The 22,576-nt window shown below is 56.4% G+C and overlaps 12 non-coding genes across 12 annotated transcripts; all 12 read left to right on the top strand.

Annotated features, from left to right (window-relative positions):
* The first annotated feature begins 1,073 nt into the window (after positions 1-1,073).
* Positions 1,074-1,154, top strand: LOC124517457 (small nucleolar RNA SNORD115). The gene has a single exon (XR_006963460.1). It is a non-coding gene; the product is annotated as a small nucleolar RNA SNORD115 (small nucleolar RNA).
* A 1,732-nt stretch (positions 1,155-2,886) lies between these two features.
* LOC124517471 (small nucleolar RNA SNORD115) lies at positions 2,887-2,967 on the top strand. Its single transcript, XR_006963472.1, has one exon. It is a non-coding gene; the product is annotated as a small nucleolar RNA SNORD115 (small nucleolar RNA).
* Positions 2,968-4,697: 1,730 nt separating this feature from the next.
* On the top strand, positions 4,698-4,778 carry LOC124517469 (small nucleolar RNA SNORD115). Its single transcript, XR_006963470.1, has one exon. It is a non-coding gene; the product is annotated as a small nucleolar RNA SNORD115 (small nucleolar RNA).
* Positions 4,779-6,519: 1,741 nt separating this feature from the next.
* On the top strand, positions 6,520-6,600 carry LOC124517474 (small nucleolar RNA SNORD115). Its single transcript, XR_006963475.1, has one exon. It is a non-coding gene; the product is annotated as a small nucleolar RNA SNORD115 (small nucleolar RNA).
* Positions 6,601-8,326: 1,726 nt separating this feature from the next.
* LOC124517460 (small nucleolar RNA SNORD115) lies at positions 8,327-8,407 on the top strand. Its single transcript, XR_006963463.1, has one exon. It is a non-coding gene; the product is annotated as a small nucleolar RNA SNORD115 (small nucleolar RNA).
* Positions 8,408-10,169: 1,762 nt separating this feature from the next.
* On the top strand, positions 10,170-10,250 carry LOC124517459 (small nucleolar RNA SNORD115). The gene has a single exon (XR_006963462.1). It is a non-coding gene; the product is annotated as a small nucleolar RNA SNORD115 (small nucleolar RNA).
* A 1,727-nt stretch (positions 10,251-11,977) lies between these two features.
* LOC124517461 (small nucleolar RNA SNORD115) lies at positions 11,978-12,058 on the top strand. Its single transcript, XR_006963464.1, has one exon. It is a non-coding gene; the product is annotated as a small nucleolar RNA SNORD115 (small nucleolar RNA).
* Positions 12,059-13,754: 1,696 nt separating this feature from the next.
* On the top strand, positions 13,755-13,835 carry LOC124517482 (small nucleolar RNA SNORD115). The gene has a single exon (XR_006963481.1). It is a non-coding gene; the product is annotated as a small nucleolar RNA SNORD115 (small nucleolar RNA).
* Positions 13,836-15,562: 1,727 nt separating this feature from the next.
* Positions 15,563-15,643, top strand: LOC124517480 (small nucleolar RNA SNORD115). The gene has a single exon (XR_006963479.1). It is a non-coding gene; the product is annotated as a small nucleolar RNA SNORD115 (small nucleolar RNA).
* Positions 15,644-17,359: 1,716 nt separating this feature from the next.
* On the top strand, positions 17,360-17,440 carry LOC124517483 (small nucleolar RNA SNORD115). Its single transcript, XR_006963482.1, has one exon. It is a non-coding gene; the product is annotated as a small nucleolar RNA SNORD115 (small nucleolar RNA).
* A 1,742-nt stretch (positions 17,441-19,182) lies between these two features.
* LOC124517467 (small nucleolar RNA SNORD115) lies at positions 19,183-19,263 on the top strand. Its single transcript, XR_006963468.1, has one exon. It is a non-coding gene; the product is annotated as a small nucleolar RNA SNORD115 (small nucleolar RNA).
* A 1,730-nt stretch (positions 19,264-20,993) lies between these two features.
* Positions 20,994-21,074, top strand: LOC124517486 (small nucleolar RNA SNORD115). Its single transcript, XR_006963485.1, has one exon. It is a non-coding gene; the product is annotated as a small nucleolar RNA SNORD115 (small nucleolar RNA).
* The last annotated feature ends 1,502 nt before the right edge of the window (positions 21,075-22,576 follow it).

The raw sequence follows: 22,576 nt of genomic DNA, 5'->3' as shown, positions 1-22,576 counted from the left end.
GACCTCCTGCTTGGAAGTGGTGCGTCCAAATTTCATGCAATGGGCTTTGGAGGCAGGGGCTGGGCCCGGAGTTACCTGGATGGACACTAGACAGATGCCCAAAAAATTCAGGTAGTGTGGCCCAGACCCTGAGTGGCATGCGGGCTCCTGCCTCCGTGTTCTTCACCGTTGGCACCTTCTGGTGGTTGCATGTCCTTATGGGCCCGAGTCATCCCGCAGCTGTATGGGGCTTTGTCTGACAATGGCCCTTTAGTCGGTGCCATGAGGCTGGGCATGCTGGGGTTCTTGACTTGTGACCCTGAGTCTCAGTGTGTTTGAGGGCGCTGGGGAACCGTGCTGGCCTCTCACCCTTCCCTCACCGTAATCTCAAACACGGGAAGGGATGAGGTATCCCCACAGGAGCCATGGAGCAGCAGTGATGGAGACAGTGTTGGATGATGGTTGGGTGCCCGTCAGGGCCATGTTCCCCCAAGGGATCTTGGCGTTGTGTCTGCATGGTAGCATTCGTGGGCCCTTCTGGGGCCCCATGCCCGCCCATTCCTGGCAAAATGCAGGGCCGCCTCCCTGCCAGCCAAGGCCCGGGATTCTGCCTGCCACCGACCTGCCAAGGTCTGTCCCAATCATGCTGTGGGAAGACCTGTGTATGTGGCCTGGTGCATGATGTGGCAGCCTCCATGCTCAGACGCAAGTGGGTCTTGAATTTCCTTGTTTCCAGTGGAGCCACAGAGGCAGAGAGTCTTGTGGACATGCTGCAGCCTTCCTTCCCACCAGGCCAGGATTGCAGGATTGTGTCATGAATGCAGTCCCAGCCCCACGCATTCTGAGATCCCTCCCACTGCCACAGGTGAGGTCTGATGGGGAAGGTGTTTGTCATTGCTTACCTGCCTCACTCTGTGCAGATCACGCACCCTGACTGAGATCCCACCTGGCACATGGAGGGCAGTTTGACCCATCTTCGGGAACAGGCCCCAAGCCACGGGCCCTCAAGGCCACCCTGCGCATCACAACCCCTCTCTGGTAAGCATGTTGAGCGGGCAGGTAGAACACAGAGGCGTGTGGGGACTGCCTTGGTTGGGTCAATGATGAGAACTCATATGGTCTCGAAGACAGATGATGACCTAAAAATTATGCTCAATAGGATTACACTGAGGCCCAGTGGGGGGCGCCAAACAGAGGCGGTATCTTATGGACCCCTGTGGCCCTGGCGTAACACTGACACCTGGGGCTCGAGACCACTGATCCCTCGAGGCTCCCCATTGGGACTCTTCCCAGTCTCTGGGCCTCCTTGTGTCTAAGACGTGCTCCCGCCCTGGGGCATTGTGTGCCCATTACTAGTGCTTCCCGGGACTCATCCCTGGGAACCCAACTAAGCTCCCTTGGTGTCCCGGTGTCTTTCAGTGGGACGTCGTCTTGGTGACCAGGGTCTCGCCATTGGGTCCTCCATGGTAGGAGAGTGGATGCCTGTGTGAGTACCCAGAGATATAGTGTCCTTGGGCAGATTGTCGAAGTAGCCCTCAGGACAACGCCAGCCATCTTGTGGGACTGGGGCTTCCTCCTCACCCCAGAGGGCAGGCGTGTCCTTGAACATCTCCCCTGTGCACTAGGGTATCTGGAAAAAAAGGTCACCCGCGACACCTGCAAGAGATGCCGTGAACCCCCGCGAGATCCTCATACTTGACTGCCCATGGGCCCCTTTCCGAGTGTGGGTGGGAACTCCGGTTGATGTCAGAATCACTGATGCCTTAGTAGGCATGCGACGTGCTGCGGTGGGCATTGCAGATGGCCAATGTGATCTCCTGCCTGAAAGCGATGCGCCCAACTCTCACACAATGGCCTTTGGAGACAGGAACTGGACCCGGGGTTACCTGGATGGACACTAGACAGCTTTGGCATAACGGGTAGACGGTATCTGAAAAATGCTGGCAGGGTAGTCCCGACTCCGAGTGGCATGTGGGCTCCTGCGTCCAGGTTCTTCACCATTGTCACTGCCTGGTAGTCACGTGTCCTTATGGGCCCCAGGGGTTGTCCTGCAGCTGTATGGGGCTTTGTCTGACAATGGCCCTTTGAACGGTGCCACAAGCCAGGGCACGTGGGGTTCTTGACTTGTGACACCAGGACCCAGTGAGTTTGAAGGCCCTGGGGAACTGTGCTTGCCCCTCACCATTCCCTCACCATAATCTCAAAGACGGGAAGGGATGAGGTGTCCCCACCGGAACCATGGTGCAGTGGTGATGGAGACAGTGTTCGATGCTGGTGGGATACCCGTCAGGGCCTTGTTCCCCCAAGGGATCTTGCTATTGCGTCTGCGTGGTAGCGTTTGTGGGCCCTTCTGGGGCCCCATGCACGCCCATTCCTGGCAAAACTCAGGGCTGGTCCCTGCCACCCAAGGCCTGGAGTCTGCCTGCCACCAACCTGCCAAGGTCTGTCCCAATCACGCTGCAGGAAGACATGTGCTTGTGGCCTGGTGCCTGCTGTGGCAGCTTCCATGCTCAGATGCCTATGGTGCTTGAATTCCCTTGTTTCCAGTGGAGCCTCAGAGGCTAAGGGCCTTGTGGATACGCTGCTGCCTTCCTTCCCACCATGCCAGGAATGCAGGATTGTGTCATGAATGCACTCCCAGCCCCAGGGATTCTGAGATCCCTCCCATTGCCACAAGGTGAGGTCAGAAGGGGAAGGAGTTTTGTCATTGCTGAGCTGCCTCTCTCCACGCAGATACCGCGCCCCCACCAAGATCCCACCTGGTGCATGGAGGGACATTTGGCCCACCGTCGGGAACAAGCCTCAAGCCAGGGGCCCCCATGGCCATGCCACACATCAAAAAACTTCTCTGGTAAGCATGTTTAGCTGGCATGTAGAAGGCAGAGGTGGGTGGGGACTGCCTTGGTTGGGTCAATGATGAGAACTCATATGGTCTCGAAGACAGATGATGACCTAAAAATTATGCTCAATAGGATTATGCTGAGGACCAGTGGAAGGCATGGCACTGAGGCGGGATCCTGGGGACCCCTTCGGGCCTTGAGGAGCACTGGCACCTGGGGCTTGAGGCGACAGATCCCTCAAGCCTCCCCAGTGGGGCTCTCCCCGGTTTCTGGGCCTCTGCACGCATAAGACATGCTCCCACCCTGGGGAGCTGCGTGCCCATTACTAGTACTTCCCAGGACTCATCCCTGGGAACCTAAACTCCCTTGGTGTCCTGGTGTCTTTCAGTGGGATGTCATCTTGGTAACCACGGTCTTGCTATTGAGCTGACCAAGGGAGGAGAGTGGATGCCTGTGTCAGACCCCAGAGACCCACTGACCTTTGGCCTACAGGTGAGGCAGCCTTCAGGGAAACTCCAGCCATCTTGTGGGACTGGGGCTTCGTCCTCGCCCCAGAGGGCAGGTGTGTCCCTGAAAATCTGACCTGTACACTTGGTTGTCTGGAAAAAACAGGTCACCCGCGACACTTGTAAGGGATGCCATGGTCCCCCACGGGATCCTCTTACTTGACGGACCATGGGACACGTTTCCCAGTGTGGGAGGGCACTCCAGTTGATGTCAGAATCACTGATGCCTTAGTAGGCACACAACATGCTGCAGTGGGCATTGCAGACGAACAGTGTGACCACCTGCATGGAAGCGGTGCTCCCAAATTTCACAAATGGAATTTGGAGGCAGGAGCCTGGCGGCGGTTACCTGGATGGAGACTAGACAGCTTTGGCACAACGGGTAGACGGTATCCGAAAAATGCTGGCAACATGGCCCAGACCCCGAGTTGTATACAGGCTCCTGCCGCCAGGTTCTTCACCATTGGCACCGTCTGGTTCTCGTGTGTCCTTATGGGCCCCCGGGGTCGTCCCACAGCTGTATGGGGTTTTGTCTGACAATGGCCCTTTGGTTGGTGCCACGAGCCAGGGCAGGCCTGGGTTCTTGACTTGTAACCCTGAGACCTAGTGAGTTTGAAAGCACTGGGGAACCGTGCTGGCCCCTCACCATTCCCTCACCGTAATCTCAAAGATGGTAAGGGATTAGGTGTCCCCACCAGAACCATGGTGCTGTGCTGATGGAGACAGTGTTGGATACTGGTGGGATGCCCATCAGGGCCCTGTTCCCCCAAGGAATCTTGGCATTGCGTCTGTGTGGTAGCATTCATGGGCCCTTCCAAGGCCCTATGCCTGCCCATTCCTGCCAAAACACAGGGCCGGTCCCTGCCAGCCAAGGCCCAGGATTCTGCCTGCCACCGACCCGCAAATGTCTGTCCCAATAACACTGCAGGAAGACCTGTGCATGTGGCCTGGTCCTGCTGTGGCAGCCTCCATGCCTGAGCATTCCTGGGGGGCTTGAGTTCCCTTGTTTCCAGTGGAGACACAGAGGCTGAGGGCCTTGTGGACCAGCTACAGTCTTCCTTCCAACCAGGCCAGGATTGCAGGATTGTGTCATGAATTCAGTCCCAGCCCTGGGAATTCTGAGATCCCTCCCATTGCCACAAGGTGACGTCTGATGGGAAGGCGTTTTGTCACTGCTGAGCTGCCTCTCTCTGTGCAAATCCCATGCAGCGACCGAGATCCCACCTGGAGCACGGATGGGAATTTGGCCCATCTTTGGGAGAAGGCCCTGAGCCAGGGGCCCCCATGGCCACCCTGTGCATAACAAACCCTCACTGGTAAGCATGTTGAGCTGGAGGGTAGAAGGCAGAGGCGGGTGGGGACTGCCTTGGTTGGGTCAATGCTGAGAACTCATATGGTCTCAAAGACAGATGATGACCTAAAAATTATGCTCAATAAGATTACACTGAGGCCCAGTGGAGGGCACCGCACAGAGGTGGGATCCTGAGGACCTCTGTGGCCCTAGCATAGAGCTGGATCCTGGTGTTCGAGGCAACTGATCCCTCGAGGCTCCCTATTGGGGCTTTCCCTGGTCTGGGCCTCTGAGCGCCTAAGGTGTGCTCCCACCCTGGGCCATTGTGTGCCCATTACTAGTGCTTCCCGGGATTCATCCCTGGGAAAACAACTAAGCTCCTTCAGTGTCCTGGTGTCTTTCAGTGAGATGTCGTCTTGATGACCAGGGTCTCACCATTGAGCCCACCATGGGAGGATAATGGATGCCTGTGTGAGTATCCAAAGATCCAGTGCCCTTGGGCCGATTGGCGAGAGTGCCCTCAGGGCAACGCCAGCCATCTTGTGGGACTGGGGCTTCTCCTCACACCAGAGGGCTGGTGTGTCCCTGAACGTCTCCCCTGTGCACTAGGCTGTCTGCAAAAATAGATCACCCGTGACACCTGTAAGGGATGCCATGGTCCCCCATGGGATCCTCTTGATGGATCATGGGCCACATTTCCATTATGGGAGGGCGCTCCGGTTGATGTCAGAATCACTGATGCCTTATTAGGCACGCAACATGCTGCGGTGGGCATTACAGATGGCCAATGTGACCTCCTGCGTGGAAGCGGTGTGCCGAAATTTCACACAATGGGCTTTAGAGGCAGGGGCCGGTCCCGGGGTAACCTGAGTGGACACTAGACAGCTTTGGCATAACGGGTAGATGGTATCTGAAAGATGCTCGCAGCGTGGTCCAGACCCCGAGTGGCATCTGGGCTCCTGCCTCGGGTTCTTCACCATTGGCACTGTCTGGTGGTCATGTGTCCTTATGGGGCCGGTGTGTCATCCACAGATCGATGGGGTTTTGTCTGACTATGGTCATTTGGTCAGTGCCACGAGCCAGGGCATGCTTTGGTTCTTCACTTGTGACCCCGCATCCGAGTGAGTTTGAAGGCACTGGGGAAGCATCCTGGCCCCTCACCCTTCCCTCATGGAAATCTCATAGACGGGAAAGGATGAGGTGTCCTCACGGGAGCCATGGAGCAGTGCTGATGGAGACAGTGTTGGATGCTGGTGGGATGCCATCAGGGCCCTCATCCCCCAAGGGATCTTGGCATTGCATCTGTGTGGTAGCGTTCGTGGGAACTTCCAGGGCCCAATGTCTGCCCATTGCAGATCTGTTCCTGCCAACCTGGCAAAACGCAGGACCTGTCCCTGCCAACCAATGCCTGGGATTCTGCCTGCCACCAACCCCCCAAGGTCTGTCCCAGTCATGCTGCAGGAAGACCTGTGCTTGTGTCCTGGTGCCTGCTGTGGCAGCCTCCATGCTCAGAGACCTGTTGGGCTTGAATTCCCTTGTTTCCAGTGGATCCACAGAGGCTGAGGGCCATGTGGACACGCTGCAGCCTCCCTTCCCACAGGCCAGGATTGCGGGATTACGTCATGATGCAGTCCCAGCCCCACTCATTCTGAGATCCCTCCCATTGTCACAAGGTGAAGTCTGATGGGGAAGGTGTTTTGTCATTGCTGAGCTGCCTCTGTCTGTGCAGATCCTGTGCTCTGACCAAGAACCCACCTGGGTCACAGAGGGGAGTTTGGCCCATCTTCAGGAACAAGCCTCATGCCAGTGGCCCCCATGGCCATGCCGCATATCACAAAACCTCTCTGGTAAGCATGTTGAGCTAGAGGGTAGAAGGCAGAGGCGGGAGGGGACTGCCTTGGATGGATCAATGATGAGACCTCATATGGTCTCGAAGACAGATGATGACCTAAAAATTATGCTCAATAGGTTTATGCTGAGGCCCAGTGGAGGGCACAGCACTAAGGCGGGATCCTGGGGACTCCTGTGGCCCTGGCATAGCGCTGGCACCTGGGCTCGAGGTGACTGATCCCTGTAGTTTCCCCAGTGGGGCTTTCCCTGGTCTGGGCCCCCACACGCCAAAGACATGCTCCCGCCCTTGGGCATTGTGTGCCCATTACTAATGCTTCCCGGGACTCATCCCTGGGGACCCAGCTAAGCTCCCTCGGTGTCCTGGTGTCTTTCAGGGGGATTTCGCCATGGTGACCAGGATCCCACTTGAGCCCACCATTGGACGATAGTGGACACCTGTGTGAGTACCAGGAGATCCAGTGCCCTTGGGTCGATTGGCGAGGGAGCCCTCAGAGCAATGCCAGCCATCTTGTGGGACAGGGGCTTCGTCCTCACCCCAGAGGGCTGGCATGTCCCTGAACAACTCCCGTGTGCACTAGGCTGTCTGGAAAAAACAGGTCACCCGTGACACCTGCAAGGGATGGAATGATCCCACGTGAGACCCTCTTATTTGATGGCCATGGGCCATGTTTCCCAGTGTGGGAGGGTGCTCCAGTTGATGTCAGAATCACTGATGCATTAGTAAGCAAGTGACGTGTTGTGGTGGGCATTGTAGTTGGCCAATGTGACTTCCTGCATGGAAGCAGTGTACACAGATTTCATGCAATGGGCTTTGGAGGTAGGGCCCAGACCAGGAATTACCTGGATGGACACTAGACAGCTTTGGCTTAATGGGTAGAAGGTATCTGAAAGATGCTGGTAGTGTGACCCTGACACAGAGTGGCATGCAGGCTCCTGCCCCCAGGTTCTTCACCATTGGCACCGTCTGGTGGTTGCATGTCCTTATGGGGCCCGTGGGTCATCCCGCAACTGGATAGGGTTTTGTCTGACAATGGCCCTTGGTCGGTGCCATGAGCCAGGGCATGCTTGGGTTCTTGACTTGTGACCCCGAGTCCCAGTGAGTTTGAAGGCACTGGGGAACCATTCAGGTTCCTCACCCTTTCCTCACCGTAATCTCAAATACAGGAAGGGATGAGGTGTCCCCATGGGAGCCATGGAGCAGCACTGGTGGAGACAGTATTGGATGCTGGTGGGATGACTTTCAGGGCCCTGTTCCCCCAAGGGATCTTGTGTTGCGTCTGCATGGTAGCATTCGTGGGCTCATCCGGGGCCCCTGCCCGCCCATTCCTGACAAAACACAGGGCTAGTCCCTGCCAGCCGATGCCCGGGATTCTGCCTGCTACTGCCCTGCCAGCGTCTGTCACAATAAGGATTTGGGAGGACCTGTGCTTGTGGCCTGGTGCCTGCTGTGACAGCCTCCATGCTCAGATTCCTGTGGGGCTTGAATTCCCTTGTTTCCACTGGAGCCACAGAAGCTGAGGGTCTTGTGGAAACGCTGCAGCCTTCCTTCCAACCAGGCCAGGATTGCAGGATTGCATCGTGAATGCACTCCCAGCACCATGCATTCTGAGATCTATCCCATTGCCACAAGGTGAGGTCTGATGGGAAGGTGTTTTGTCATTGCTGACTTGCCTCTCTCTCTGCAGATCCCACGCCATGACTGAGATCCTACCTGGAGCACGGTGGGGAGTTTGGCCCATCTTTGGGAACAGGCCACGACCCAGGGACCCCCATGGCCACTCTGCCCATAACAAAACTTCTCTGGTAAGCATGTTGAACTGGCGCGTAGAAGGCAGAGGCGGGTGGGGACTGCCTTGGTTGGGTCAATGATGAGAACTCATATGGTCTCGAAGACAGCTGATGACCTAAAAATTATGCTCAATAGGATTACACTGAGGCCCAGTGGAGGGCACCGCACAGAGGCGGGATCCTGGGGACCCCTGTGGCCCTGGCATAACGCTGGATCCTGGGGCTCGAGGTGACTGATCCCTTGAGGCTCCCCAGTGGGGCTCTCCCCAGTCTGGGCCTGTAAGCGCCTAAGACGTGCTCCCATCCTGGGGCGTTGTGTGCCCATTACTAGTGCTTCCCAGGATTCATCCCTGGGAAAACAACTAAGCTCCTTCAGTGTCCTGGTGTCTTTCAGTGGGACATCGTCTTGGTGATCAGGGTCTCGCCATTGAGCCCACCATGGGAGGAGAATGGATGCCTGTGTGAGTACCCGAATATCCAGAGCCATTGGGCCGATTGGTGAGAGTGCCCTCAGGGCAACGCCAGCCATCTTGTGGGACTGGGGCTTCGTCCTCACACCAGAGGGCTGTTGTGTCCCTGAACGTCTCCTCTGTACACTAGGCTGTCTGGAAAAAATAGGTCATCTGCGACACCAGTAAGGGATGCCACGGTCCCCCATGGGATACTCTTACTTGACTGACCATGGGCCACGTTTCCCAGTGTGAGAGGGCGCTCTGGTAGATGTCAGAATCACTGATGCCTTACTAGCCATGCGACGTGCTGCCCACACTGATGCCTTACTAGGCACGCGACGTGCTGCCGTGGGCATTGCAGACAGCCAATGTGACCTCCTGCATGTAAGCGGTGAAATTTCATGCAATGGGCTTTAGAGGCAGGTACCAGATCCTGGGTTACCTGAGTGGACAATAGACAGCTGTGGCATAAGGGGTAGACGGTATCTGAAAGATGCTTGCAGCGTGGTCCAGACCCGGAGTGGCATGCGGGCTCCTGCCCCCGGGTTCTTCACCGTTGGCTCCATCTGGTGGTCGTGTGTTCTTATGGAGCCCGTGGGTCGTCCCGCAGATCAATGGGGTTTTGTCTGACTATGGCCCTTTGGTCAGTGCCAAGAGCCAGGGCACACTGCGGTTCTTCACTTGTGACCCCACATCTGAGTGAGTTTGAAGGCACTGGGGAACCGTGCTGGCCCCTCACCCTTCCCTCATCATATTCTCAAAGATGGGAAGGGATGGTGTCCCCACTGGAGCCATGGAGCAGCACTGGTGGAGACAGTGTTGGATGCTGGTGGGATGCCTGTCAGGACCCTGTTCCCCCAAGGGAATTTGGCATTACATCTGCATGGTAGCATTCATGGGTCCATCCGAGGACCCTGCCCACGCTTTCCTGGCAAAACACAGGGCCAGTCCCTGCCAGTCAATGTCCAGGATTCTGCCTGCTACTGCCCCGCCAACATCTGTCACAATAAGGATGTGGGAGGACCTGTGCATATGGCCTGGTGCCTGCTGTGGCAGCCTCCATGCTCAGATTCCTGTGAGGCTTGAATTCCCTTGTTTCCAGTGGAACCACAGAGGCTGAGGGCCTTGTGGACACGCTGCAGCCTTCCTTCCTGTCAGGCCAGGATTGCAGGATTGCCTCATGAATGCACTCCCAGCGCTGTGCATTCTGAGATCCTTGCCACTGCCACAAGGCAAGGTCTGATGGGGAAGGCATTTGTCATTGCTGAGCTGCCTGTCTCCTCACAGATCCCGTGCATCCACCGAGATCCCACCTGGCGCACGGAGGGGAGTTTGGCCCATCTTCAGGAACATGCCTCAAAGCTAGGGGCCCCCATGGCCATGCAGCATATCATAAAACATCCTTGGTAAGCATGTTGAGCTAGAGGGTAGAAGGCAGAGGCGGGTGGGGACTGCCTTGGTTGGGTCAATGATGAGAACTCATATGGTCTCGAAGACAGATGATGACCTAAAAATTATGCTCAATAGGATTATGCTGAGGCCCAGTGGAGGTCACTGCACTGAGGCGGGATCCTGAGAACTCCTGTGGCCCCGGAATAGCGCTGGCATCTGGAGCTCGAGTCGCTGATCCCTTGAGGCTCCCCAGTGGGGTTCTCTCCGGTCTGGGCCTCCACATTACTTAGATGTGCTCCCGCCCTGAGGCGTTGTGTGCCTATTATTAGTGCTTCCCAGGACTCATCCCTGGGAACCCAACTAAGCTCCCTCGGTGTCCTGGTGTCTTTCAGTGGGAAGTCGTCTTAGTGACCAGGGTCTCGCCATTGAGGCCACCATGGGAGGAAAGTGGATGCCTGTGTGAGTACCCAGAGACCCAGTGTCCTTGGTCCAATTGGTGAGGCAGCACTCAGGGCAACGCCAAAAATCTTGCGGGACTGGGGCTTCGTCCTCACCCCAGAAGGCTGATGTGTCACTGATCGTCTTCCCTGTGCCTTAGGTTGTCTGGAAACAACATGTCACCCGCGACACCTGCAAGGGATGCCACCGTCCCCCACAGGATCCTCTACTTGACGGCCCATGGCCTCATTTCCCAGTCTGGAGGGCACTCCAGTTTTTGTCAGAATCACTGTTGCCTTACTAGGCACACGAGATGCTGTGGTGGGAATTGCACACCCTCAATGTGACCTCTTGCGTGGAAGCAGTGCAACCAAATTTCACAAAATGGGTTTTGGAGGCAGAGGCCAGGTATGGTGATAAACCTGAATGGACAATACACAACTTTGGAATAACGGGTAGATGCTATCTGAAAAATGCTGGCAGCATGGCCCAACCCCGAGTGGCATGCGGGTTCCTGCCTCTTGGTTCTTCACCATTGGCACCGTCTGGTGGTCGTGTGTCCTTATGGGCCCCAGGGGTCATCCCGCAGCTGTATGGGGCCTTCTCTGACAATGGTCCTTTGGTCGGTGCCTCAGGCCAGGGCACGCTGGGGTTCTCTACCTGTGACCCTGAGTCCCAGTGAGTTTGAAGATGCCTGAAAACCATGCTGGCCCCTCACCATTCCCTCACCATAAACTCAAAGATGGGAAGGGATGAGGTGTCCCCATGGGAGCCATGGAACAGCGTTGATGGAGACAGTGTTGGATGCAGGTGGGATGCCCATCAGGGCTCTGATCCCCCAAGGGATGTTGGCATTGCCTCTGCGTGGTAGCATTCGTGGGCCCTTCTGTGGACCCATGACAACCCATTCCTGGCAAAACGCAAGGCTGGTTCCTGCCAGCCCAGTCCGGGGATTCTGCCTGCCACCAACCCGCCAAGGTCTGTCCCAATCACGCTGTTGGAGGACCTGTGCGTGTGGCCTAGTGCCTGCTGTGGCAGCCTCCATGCTCAGACTCCTGTGGGGCTTGAATTCCCTTGTTTCCAGTGGAGCCACAGAGGCTGAGGGCCTTGTGGATATGCTGCAGCCTACCTTCTCGCCAGGCCAGGATTACAGGATTATGTCATGAATGCAGTCCCAGACCCATGCATTCTGAGGTCCCTTCCATGGCAAAAGGTGAGGTCTGATGGGGAAGGCGTTTGTCATTGCTTACCTGCCTCACTCTGAGCAGATCACGCACCCCGACGGAGATCCCACCTGGCACACGGAGGGGAATTTGGCCCATCTTTGGAACAGGCCCAGAGCCAGGGCCCCCATGGCCTCCCTGCACATCACAAACCTTCTCTGATAAGCATGTTGAGCTGGCAGGTAGAAGGCAGAGGTGGGTGGGGACAGCCTTGGTTGGGTCAATGATGAGAACTCATATGGTCTCAAAGACAGATGATGACCTAAAAATTATGCTCAATAGGATTACACTGAGGCCCAGTGGAAGGATTACACTGAGGCAGGATCTTGGGGACCCCTGTGGCACTTGCGGAGAATGGCACCTGGGGCCCTTGAGGCTCCCTTGTGGGTTCTCCCCAGTATCTAGGCCTCCACGCACGAAAGTCGTGCTCCCACACTGGGGTGCTGTGTGCCCATTACTAGTACTTCCTGGGACTCATCCCTGAGAACTCAACTAAGCTCCCTTGGTGTCCTAGTGTCTTTTAGTGGACGTTGTCTGGGTGACCGTGGTCTTTCTATTGAGCCCACCATGGGACCTGAGCGAATGCCTGTGTGAGAACCCGGACACCCAGTGACCTTTGGCCAATAGGTGAGGCAGCCTTCAGGGCAACACCAGCTATCTTGTGGGACTGGGGCTTCGTCCTCACCCCAGAGGGCTGGTGTGTCCCTGAAAGTCTGACCTGTGTACTTGTCTATGTGAAAAAACAGGTCACCCACAACACTAGTGAGGGAGGCCATGGTCCCCCATGGGATCCTCTTACTTGACGGACCATGGGACACATTTCCCAGTGTGGGAGGGCACTCCAGTTGATGTCAGAATCACTGATGCATTAGTAGGCACACAACGTGCTGCGGTGGGCATTGCAGGTGACCAATGTGACCACCTGCTTGAAAGCAGTGCACCCAAATTTCACGAAATGGGCTTTGGAGGCAAGGGCTGGGCCCGGGATTACCTGGAAGGACAGAAGACAGCTTTGGCATAATGGGTAGACGGTATCTGAAAGATGCTCTTAGCATGGTCAAGACCCCGAGTGGCATGCGGGCTCCTGCCCCCGGGTTCTTCACCATTGACACCATCTGGTGGTCGTGTGTCCTTATGGGCCCTAGGGGCCGCCCCACCGCTGAATGGGGTTTTGTCTGACAATGGCCCTTTGGTCAGTGCCACAAGGCAGGGCATGGTGGGGTTCTTGATGTGACCCGGAGACCCAGTGATTTTGAAGGTGCTGGGGAACCATGCTGGTGCCTCACCCTTCCCTCAATGTAATTTCAAAGATGGGAAAGGATGAGGTGTCCCCACAGGAGCCATGGAGCAGCGCTGATGGAGACAATGTTGGATGCTGGTGGGATGCCCGTCAGGGATCTTGGTGTTGCGTCTGTGTGGTAGGGTTCATGGTTCCTTCCTTGTCTCCATGCTTGCCCATCCTGACAAAACGCAGGGCCGGTCCATGCCAGCCAAAATCCGGGATTCTGCCTGCCACCGACCCACCAAGGTCTGTCCCAATCACGCTGCAGGAGGACATATGAGTGTGGCCTGGTGACTGCTGTTGCAGCTTCCATGCTCAGACTCCTCTGGGGCCCTGAAATCCCTTGTTTCTAGTTGAGCCACAGAGGCTGAGGGCCTTGTGGACACACTGCAGCCTTCCTTTCCTCCAGGCCAGGATTGCAGGATTGTGTCATGAATGCAGTCCCAGCCCCACGCATTCTGAGATCCCTCCCATTGCCACAAGGTGAGGTCTCACGGGGAAGGTGTTTGTCATTGCTGAGCTGCCTCTCTCCTCGCAGATCCTGTGCCCCGACTGAGATCCCACCTGGCGCACAGAGGGGAGTTTGGCCCATCATTGGGAACAAACCTCAAGCCAGGGGCCCCCATGTCCACCCTGCACATCACAAAACCTCTCTGGTAAGCATGTTGAGCTAGAGGGTAGAAGGCAGAGGTGGGAGGGGATTACCTTGGTTGAGTCAATGATGAGAACTCACATGGTCTCGAAGACAGATGATGACCTAAAAATTATGCTCATTAGGATTATGCTGAGTCCCAGTGGAGGGCACCGCACTGAGGCAGGATCCTGGGGACCCCTGTGACCCTGGCATAGCGCTGGATCCTGGGGCCCATGGCGACTGATCCCTCGGGGTTCCCCAGTGGTGCTCTCCCTGGTCTGGGCCTCCGAGCGCCTAAGATGTGCTCCCACCCTGGGGCATTGTGTGCCCATTACTAGTGCTTCCCGAGACTCATCCCTGGGAAAACAAGTAAGCTCCTTCGGTGTCCTGGTTTCTTTCAGTGGGATGTCGTCTTGGTGACCAGGGTCTCGCCATGGAACCCACTGTGGGAGGAGAATGGGTGCCTGTGTGAGTACCCAGGATCCAGTGCCCTTGGGCCGATTGGTGAGGGAACACTCAGGGAAAAGCCAGCCATCTTGTGGGACTGGGGCTTCCTCCTGGCACCAGAGGGCTGGCGTGTCCCTGAACATCTCCACTGTGCACTAGGCTGTCTGGAAAAATATATCACCCGTGACACCTGTAAGGGATGTCATGGTTCCCTGCGGGATCCTCTTACTTGACGGACCACGGGCCATGTTTCCCAGTGTGGGAGGGTGCTCCGGTTGATGTCAGAATCACTGATGCCTTAGTAGGCATGCGACGTGCTGCGGTGGGCATTGCAGACAGCCACTGTGACCTCCTGCATGGAAGCGGTGTGCCGAAATTTCATGCAATGGGCTTTAGAGGCAGGAGCCGAACCCGGGGTTACTTGAGTGGCACTAGACAGCTTTGGCATAACGGGTAGATGGAATCTGAAAGATGCTCTCAGCATGGTCAAGACCCTGAGTGGCATGCGGGCTCCTGCCCCCGGGTTCTTTACCATTGGCACCGTCTGTTGGTTGTGTGTCCTTATGGGTTCTGTGGGTCGTCCCACAGATCGATGGTGTTTTGTCTGACTATGGCCCTTTGGTTGGTGCTACAAGCCAGGGTACGCTGCAGTTTTTCACTTGTGACCCCATGTCCAAGTGAGTTTGAAGACGCTGGGGAACCGTGCTGGCCCCTCACCTTTCCCTCACCATAATCTCAAAGACGTGAAGGGATGAGGTGCCCCCATGGGAGCCATGCAGCAGCACTGATGTAGACAGTGTTGGATGCTGGTGGGATGCCTGTCAGGGCCCTGTTCCCCCAAGGGGTCTTGGTGTTGCGTCTGTGTGATAGCGTTTTTGGGATCTTCCGGGGCCCCATGTCTGCCCATTCCTGGAAAAATGCAGGGCCGGTCCCTGCCAGCAAAGGCCCGGGATTCTGCCTGCTACTGACCCACAAATATCTGTCCCAATCATGCTGCGGGAAGACCTGTGATTGTGTCCTGGTGCCTGCTGTGGCAGCCTCCATGCTCAGATTCCTGTGGGGCTTGAATTCCCTTATTTCCAGTGGAGCCACAGAGGCCTAAGGCCTTGTGGATATGCTGCAGCCTTCTTTCCTGCCAGGCCAGGATTGCACGATTGCATCATGAATGCAGTCCCAGCCCTGTGCATTCTGAGATCCCTCCCATTGCCTCAAGGTGAGGTCTGATGGGGAAGGCATTTGTCATTGCTGAGCTGCTTCTCTACGCAGATCCTGCACCCTGACTGAGATCCCACCTGGTGCACAGAGGGAAGTTTAACCTGTCTTTTGGAAATGGCCCCGAGCCATGGGCCCTCATGGCCACCCTGCCCATCACAAACCCTCTCTAGTAAGCATGATGAGCTGTGGTTAGAAGGCAGAGGCATTTGGGGACTGCCTTGGTTGGGTCAATGATGAGAACTCATATGGCCTCGAAGACAGATAATAACCTAAAAATTATGCTCAATAGGATTACACTAAGGCCCACTGGAGGGCACCCCACTTAGGCGGGATCCTGGGGACCCCTGTGGCCATGACATAGCACTGGCAATTGGGGCTTGAGGCTACCGATCCCTCGAGGCTCCCCAGTGGGGCTTTCCCTGGTCTCTGGGCTTCCATACGCTGAAGACGTGCTACCGTCCTGGGGCATTGTGTGCCAATTACCAGTGCTTCCCGGGACTCATCCCTGGGAACCCAACTAAGCTCCCTCAGTGTCCTGGTGTCTTTCAGTGGAACGCCATCTTGGTGAGCAGGGTCTCGCCATTAAGGCCACCATGGGATTAGAGTGGATGCCTGTGTGAGCACCTGGAGACCCAGTGCCCTTGGGCCGATTGGCGAGGCCACCCTGAGGGCTATACCAGCCAACTTGTGGGACTGGGGCTTTGTCCTTGCCCCAGAGGGTTGGCGTGTCCCTGAATTTCTGCCCTGTACACTAAGCTGTCTGGAGAAAACAGGTCACCCGCGATACCTGCAAAGGATGCCACGGTCCCTGTGGGATCCTCTTACTTGAAGGCCCATGGGTCTCATTTCCCAGGGTGCTCCGGTTGATGTCAGAATCACTGATATCTTAGTAGGCACGTGTGGTTCTGCCGTGGGCATTGCAGTCTGCCAAAGCAACCTCCTGCATGGAAGTGGTGCACCCAAATTTCACACAATGGGGTTTGGAGGAAGGGGCCAGGCCAGGGCTATCAGGCTGGACACTAGACTGCTTTGGCATAACGGGTAGATGGTATCTGAAAAATGTGTGCATCGTGGCCTGGAACCTGAGTGGCATGTGCGCTCCTGGCACCGGGTTCTTCACCATTGACCCCCCCGGTGGTCACGTGTCCATACGGGGCTCGTCAGTTGTCCTGTAGCTGGATGGGAATTGCCTGACAGTGGTCCTTTGGTTGGTGCCATGAGCAAGGGCACGCTGGGGTTCTTAACGTGTGACCCCAAGTATCAGTGAGTTTGAAGTCACTGGGGAAGCGTGCTGGCCCCTCACCTTTCCCTCACTGTAATCTCAAAGGTGGGAAGGGATGAGGTGTCCCCACGGGAGCCTTGGAGCAGCAATGGTTGGTGACGTTGTTTGATGCTGGTGGGAAGCCCTTCAGGGCCCTGATCCCCCAAGGGATCTTGGCGTTGCATCTGCATGGTAGCATTCGTGGGCCCTTCTGGGCCCCATGCCTGCCCATTGCTGGCAAAATGCAGGGCCAATCCCTGCCAGCCAAGTCCCGGGATTGTTCCTGATACCCACCAAGCTGTTTCCCAATCACTTTGTGGGAGGACCTGTGCATGGGGCCTGTTGCCTGGTGTTGCAATCTCCATGCTCAGACTCCTGTGAGGCCCTGAATTCCCGGTGTCCCGTGGAACCACAGAGGCTGACAGCCTTGGGGACATGCTACAACCTTCCTTCCCGCCAGGCCAGGATTTTTGCTGGCATCATGAATGCCGTCCCAATCCTGGGCATTCTAGGATCCCTCTCATTGCCACAAAAGAGGTCTGATAGGAAGGCACTTGTCATTGCTGAGCTGCCTTTCTCTGTGCAGATCCCACCCCACGACCGAGATCTCACCTGGTGCATGGAGGGGAGTGTGGCCAATCTTCGGAAACAGGCCCCAAGCCAAGGGCCCCTATGTCCACCCTGCATATCACAAACCCTCTCTGGTAAGCATGTTGAGCTGGCGGGTAGAAGGCAGAGGCTGGTAGGGACTGCCTTGGTTGGGGCAATGATGAGGACTCATATGGTCTCGAAGATAGTTGATGACCTAATACTTATGCTCAATAGGATTATGCTGAGGCCCAGTGGAGGGCACCGCACTGAGGCGGGATCCTGTTGACCCCTGAGGCCCTGGTGTAGCACTGGCCCCTGGGGCTCGAGGGGACAGATCCCTTGAGGCTCCCAGTGGGGCTTTCCCCTGTCTCTGGGCCTCCACATGCCTAAAATGTGCTCCTGCCCTGGGGCGTTTTGCCCATCACTACTACTTCCCAGGACGCATCTGTGGAAAGCAAACTAAGCTCCCTTGGTGTCCTGGTGTCTTTCAGTGGGACGTCACCTTGGTGACCAGGGTCTCGCCATTGAGCTCACAATGGGAGGAGAGTGGATGTCTGTGTGAGTACCCGGAGACCCAGTGCCCTTTGGACAATTTGCGAGGGAGCCTCAGGGCAACGCCAACCATCTTGTGGGACCAGGACTTCATCCTCGCCCCAGAGGGCTGGCGTGTCCCTGAATGTCTGACCTGTGCATTAGGCTGTCTGCAAAAAACAGGTCACCCACAACACCTGCAAGGGAGGCCACAGTTCCTTGCGGGATCCTCTTACTTGACGGCCCCTGGGCCACGTTTCCCAGTGTGGGAGGGCGCTCCAATTGATGTCAGAATCACTGATGCCTTAGTACGCACGCGACGTGCTGTGGTGGGCATTGCAGATGGCCAATGTGACCTCCTGTGTAGATGCAGTGAGCCCAGATTTCTGAGACCTCCAAAGCAATAGTCTTTGGAGGAAGGGGCCTGGCCCGGGGCTACCTTGCTGGACACTAGACAGCTTTGACATAATGGGTAGACGGTATCTGAAAAATGTTGGCAGCATGGTCCAGACCCCGAGTGGCATGCAGGCTCCTGCCTCCGGGTTCTTCATCATTGGCACTGTCTGGTGGTCGCATGTTCTTATGGGGCTCATGGGTCATCCTGTAACTGGATGGGGCTTTGCCTGACAATGGGCCCTTTATGTCGGTGCTATGAGCCAGGTCACGCTGGGGTTCTTGACTTGTGCCCCAAGTCCCAGGGAGTTTGATGTCGCTGGGGAACTGTCCTGGCCCCTCACCCTTCCCTCATCGTAATCTCAAAGATTGTAAGGTATGAGGTGCCCCCAAGGGATCCATGGAGCAGCGCTGCTTAGAAATGGTGGTGGATGCTAGTGGGATGCCTGTCAGGGCCTTGATCTTCCAAGGGATCTTGGCATTGCATCCACGTGGTAGTGTTCGTGGGCCCTTCCATGACCCCATGCCCACCCCTTCCTGTCAAAATACAGAGCCAGTCCCTTTGGGCCAAGGCCCGGGATTCTGCCTGTCACCGGCCCACCAAGGTGTGTCCCATTCACATTGCAGGAGGACCTGTGCATGGGGCCTGGTGCCTGCTTTTGCAGCCTCCATGCTCAGTCCACTGTGGGGCCCTGAATTCCCATGTGTCCAGCGGAGCCACAGAGGCTGAGGACCTTGGGACACGCTGCTGCCTTCCTTCCCACCAGGCCAGGATTTTTCCTGGTGTGATGAATGCAGTCCCAGCCCTGCGCGTTCAGAGATCCCTCCCTCTGCCACAAGGTGAGGTCTGATGGGGAAGGCGTTTGTCATTGCTGAGCTGCCTCTCTCTGCACAGATCCTGCACCCTGACTGAGCTCTCACCTGGCACACGAGGGGAGTTTGGCCCATCTTTGGGAACAGGCCTCAAGCCAGGGGCCCTCATGTCCACCCAGTGCATCACAAACCCTCTCTGGTAAGCATGTTGAGCTGGCGGGTAAAGGTCAGAGGCAGGTGGGGACTGCTTTGGTTGGGTCAATGATGAGAACTCATATGGTCTCAAAGACAGATGATGACCTAACAATTATGCTCAATAGGATTATGCTGAGGCCCACTGGAGGACACCCCACTTAGGCAGGATCCTGGGGACCCCTGTGGCCCTGGCGTAGCGCTGGAACCTGGGGCTCGAGGTGACTGATTCCTCGAGGCTCCCCAGTGGGGCTCTCCCCAGTCTGGGCCTCCGTATTACTAAGACGTGCTCCCACCCTGGGGCGTTGTGTGCTCATTATTAGTGCTTCCCGGGACTCATCCCTGGGAACCCAACCAAGCCCCTTCGGTGTCCTGGTGTCTTTCAGTGGGAAGTCATCTTGGTGATTAGGGTCTCGCCATTGAACCCACCATGGGAGGAGAGTGGATGCCTGTGTGAGTACCCAGAGACCCAGTGCCCTTCTGCCAATTCACGAGGCTGCCCTCAGGGCAATGCCAGCCATCTTGTGGGACTGGGGCTCTGTCATCATCCCAGAGAGTGTGTCCCTGAATGTCTGCCCTGTGCAGTAGGCTGTCTGGAAAAAACAGGTCACCCGTGACACCTGCAAGGGATGCCACAGTCCCCTGCAGGATCCTCTTACTTGACGGCCTATGGACCACGTTTTCCAGTGTGGGATGGCACTCTGGTGGATGGCAGAATCACTGAGGCGTTAGAAGGCACTGCGAGGTGCTATGGTGTTCATTGCTGATGGCCAGTGTGATCTCCTGCATTGAAGCAGTCCGCCCAAATATCATGCAGTGGGAGTTGGAAGAAGGGGCCCTGGCTGGGGCTACTTGGCTGGACACTAGACAGCTTTGGCATAACGGGTGGATGGTATTAGAAAAATGCCTGCAGCTTGGTCCGGACCCCGAGTGGCATGGGGCTCTTGGCCCCAGGGTCTTCACCTTGGCCCCATCTTCTGAATTTCTATCCTTGTGAGGCCCTTAGGACTTCCCCCACTCTGTTGGGGCTTTGCATGACAGCCGCACTTCAATGGGTGCCTTGAGACATGTCAATGTCAGGTTGTTGTCTTGTGCATTTAATTCCCAATTATGTTGACATTGCTTGGGAACCGTGGTAGCCCCTTTCCCTGCACTAACCCTAAGCTCAAATACTGGAAGAGATTAGGTGTCCCAATGGGATACATGGAGCAGCGCTGTTTGGGGAAGGTGGTGGAGGGTTGTGGAATGCACGCCAGGCCCCTGAGCACCCAAGGAATCTATTTCTTGGGTCCCTGGGGTAGTGGCCATGGCCCTTTCCAGGACACTATGCTTGCCCATTCCTGGCAAAGCCCATGGCCAGTCTCTGCAATCCAATGCCTGGTATTAATGCCTGCCAACAGCCCACCAAGTGGTGTCCCAATCATGCTTAGGAGTAGACCTGTGTGGCTGGCCTTGTGCCTGATGTTGCAGACTCTATGCTCAGACTCCTGTGTGGCCCTGATTTCCCTGGTGTCCAGTGGAACCACAGAGGCTGAGGGCCTTGGCCCCACTCTGCACCTTTCCCTACTGCCATTCCACGGTTTTGTCTGGCGTCATGGATGCAGTCCCAGCCCCACGGATTCTGAGCTTGTCTGATTGCCACAAGGTGAGGTCTGATGGGGAAGGGGGTTGTCATTCTTGAGCTGCCACTCTCTGCACAGATCCTGTGCCCGGACTGAAATCCCACCTGGCACATGGAGGGAAGTTTTTCCAGCATCTGGAATAGGCCTGTGAACTAGGGGTCCAAATGACCAATCCATACTTCACAAACCCTCTCTGGTAAGCATGTGGATTTGAAGGAGTGAAGACAGAGTCATGTGGGAACTGCCTTGGTTGGGCCAATGATTAGAACTCATATGGTCTCAAAGAGAGATGATGATCTAAGAATTACACTCAGTAGGATTATGCTGAGGTCCAATGTAGTGCACCGACCTCAGGCAGTATTCTGGCAACCCTGTGGCCCTGTCAAAGCCCTGGAACTTGGGGCTGGAGGCAACAGATCCCTCGAGGCTCCCCAGGGCAGCTCTCCCTGATCTATGGGCCTCTACTTGCCCAGACAGCCTCCCACCATGGTGCCGCATCCTGGGACACCTCCCTGGAAGCCCAACTAAGTTCCGTCAGTGTCCTAGGGTCTTTCAGTGGGACGTTGTCATGTGGCCAGGGTCTCACCATTGCCCCAACCATGGGAGGAGAGTGGATGCCTGTGTGAGTAGCGAGAGGGCAAGTGCACTTGGGCCAATTGGGGAGCCTGGCCACAGGGCAATGCCAGCCATCTGTGGACTGGGGCTCCATCATCGCCCCAAAAGGCTGGCGTGTCCCTGATCATCTGCCCTATGCAGTGGGCTGTCAGGAAAGGATAGGTCACCTGTGCTCTACAAGTGATTCCATGGTGCCCAGTGGGATCCTCTTTCTTGCTGGCTCATGGGCTGAATTCTCCAGTGTGGGAGGGCACTCAGGGCATTTTCAGAAACACTGAGGCCCTTGGAGGAGGCGTGGTGCTGCATTCAGCATTGGAACCCCCCTCAACCTCCCTCAGGTTAGAGTTTCCATTCAAATTTCCCACAATGGGCATTGGAGGAAGAGGGCAGACCCGGGACTACTTAGTTGGATACTAGACAGCTTTGTAATAGCAGATAGATAGTCCCTGAGGCATGCCCGCAGCTTGGCTGTGACCCCTAGTGTCCTGCTTGGCTGCTGACTCACAAGTCCTCTTGATGGGCCCACTCTTAGTGGACACGTGGCCTCATGGGGCCATGTAGTGTTCCCCAGACTGATTGGGGATTTGCCTGCCAATGGCCTTTTGGCCGGTGTCCCAGGACAGGACAGGGTTCTTGTCTTGTGCACCCTCCTGTGCTAAACCTAAGCACAAAGACAGAAAGGGACGCGTTGTCCCCATGGGAGACATGGGACAGCGCTGTTTGGGGATGGATGTGGATGCTGGTGGGATGCATGCCTAGCCCCTGAGCACCCCAGGAATCTTTGCAGAGGTCCACCAGTGCAGCATCCATGTCCTGTTCCAGGCCACCATGCCTGCCCATTCCTGGCAAAGCCCAAGGCCATGCCTTGCCAGCCATGGCTGGGATTCTGCATGCCACCAGATCAACAAGTGGTGTGCCAATCACACGGTGGGGGGACCTGTACGGCTGGCCTGTTGCCTGCTGTTGCAGCCTCTATGCTCAGCTCCTTATAGGGGCCCTGCTTTCCCTGGTGTACACTGTACCTGGCACCGGGCTGGACACATCCTTCCAGCCATCCCTGGATTTTTGCTGGCATCCTGAATGCGGAAATGGCCCCACACATTCAGGGCTCAGTCCCATGGCCACAAGGTGAGGTCCGATGAGGAAGAGTGTTGTCATGCCTGAGCTGCCTCTCTCTGCACAGAGGCCATGCCCAGACTGAGATCCCACCTGTTGCATAG

Source organism: Lynx rufus, unplaced genomic scaffold, assembly GCF_022079265.1.
Source record: "Lynx rufus isolate CCGP_SWC_20201006 ecotype Redwood Valley unplaced genomic scaffold, mLynRuf1.p SCAF_21, whole genome shotgun sequence".
Classification (NCBI taxonomy): domain Eukaryota; kingdom Metazoa; phylum Chordata; class Mammalia; order Carnivora; family Felidae; genus Lynx; species Lynx rufus.
This window is presented reverse-complemented; position numbering and strand designations above follow the sequence as displayed.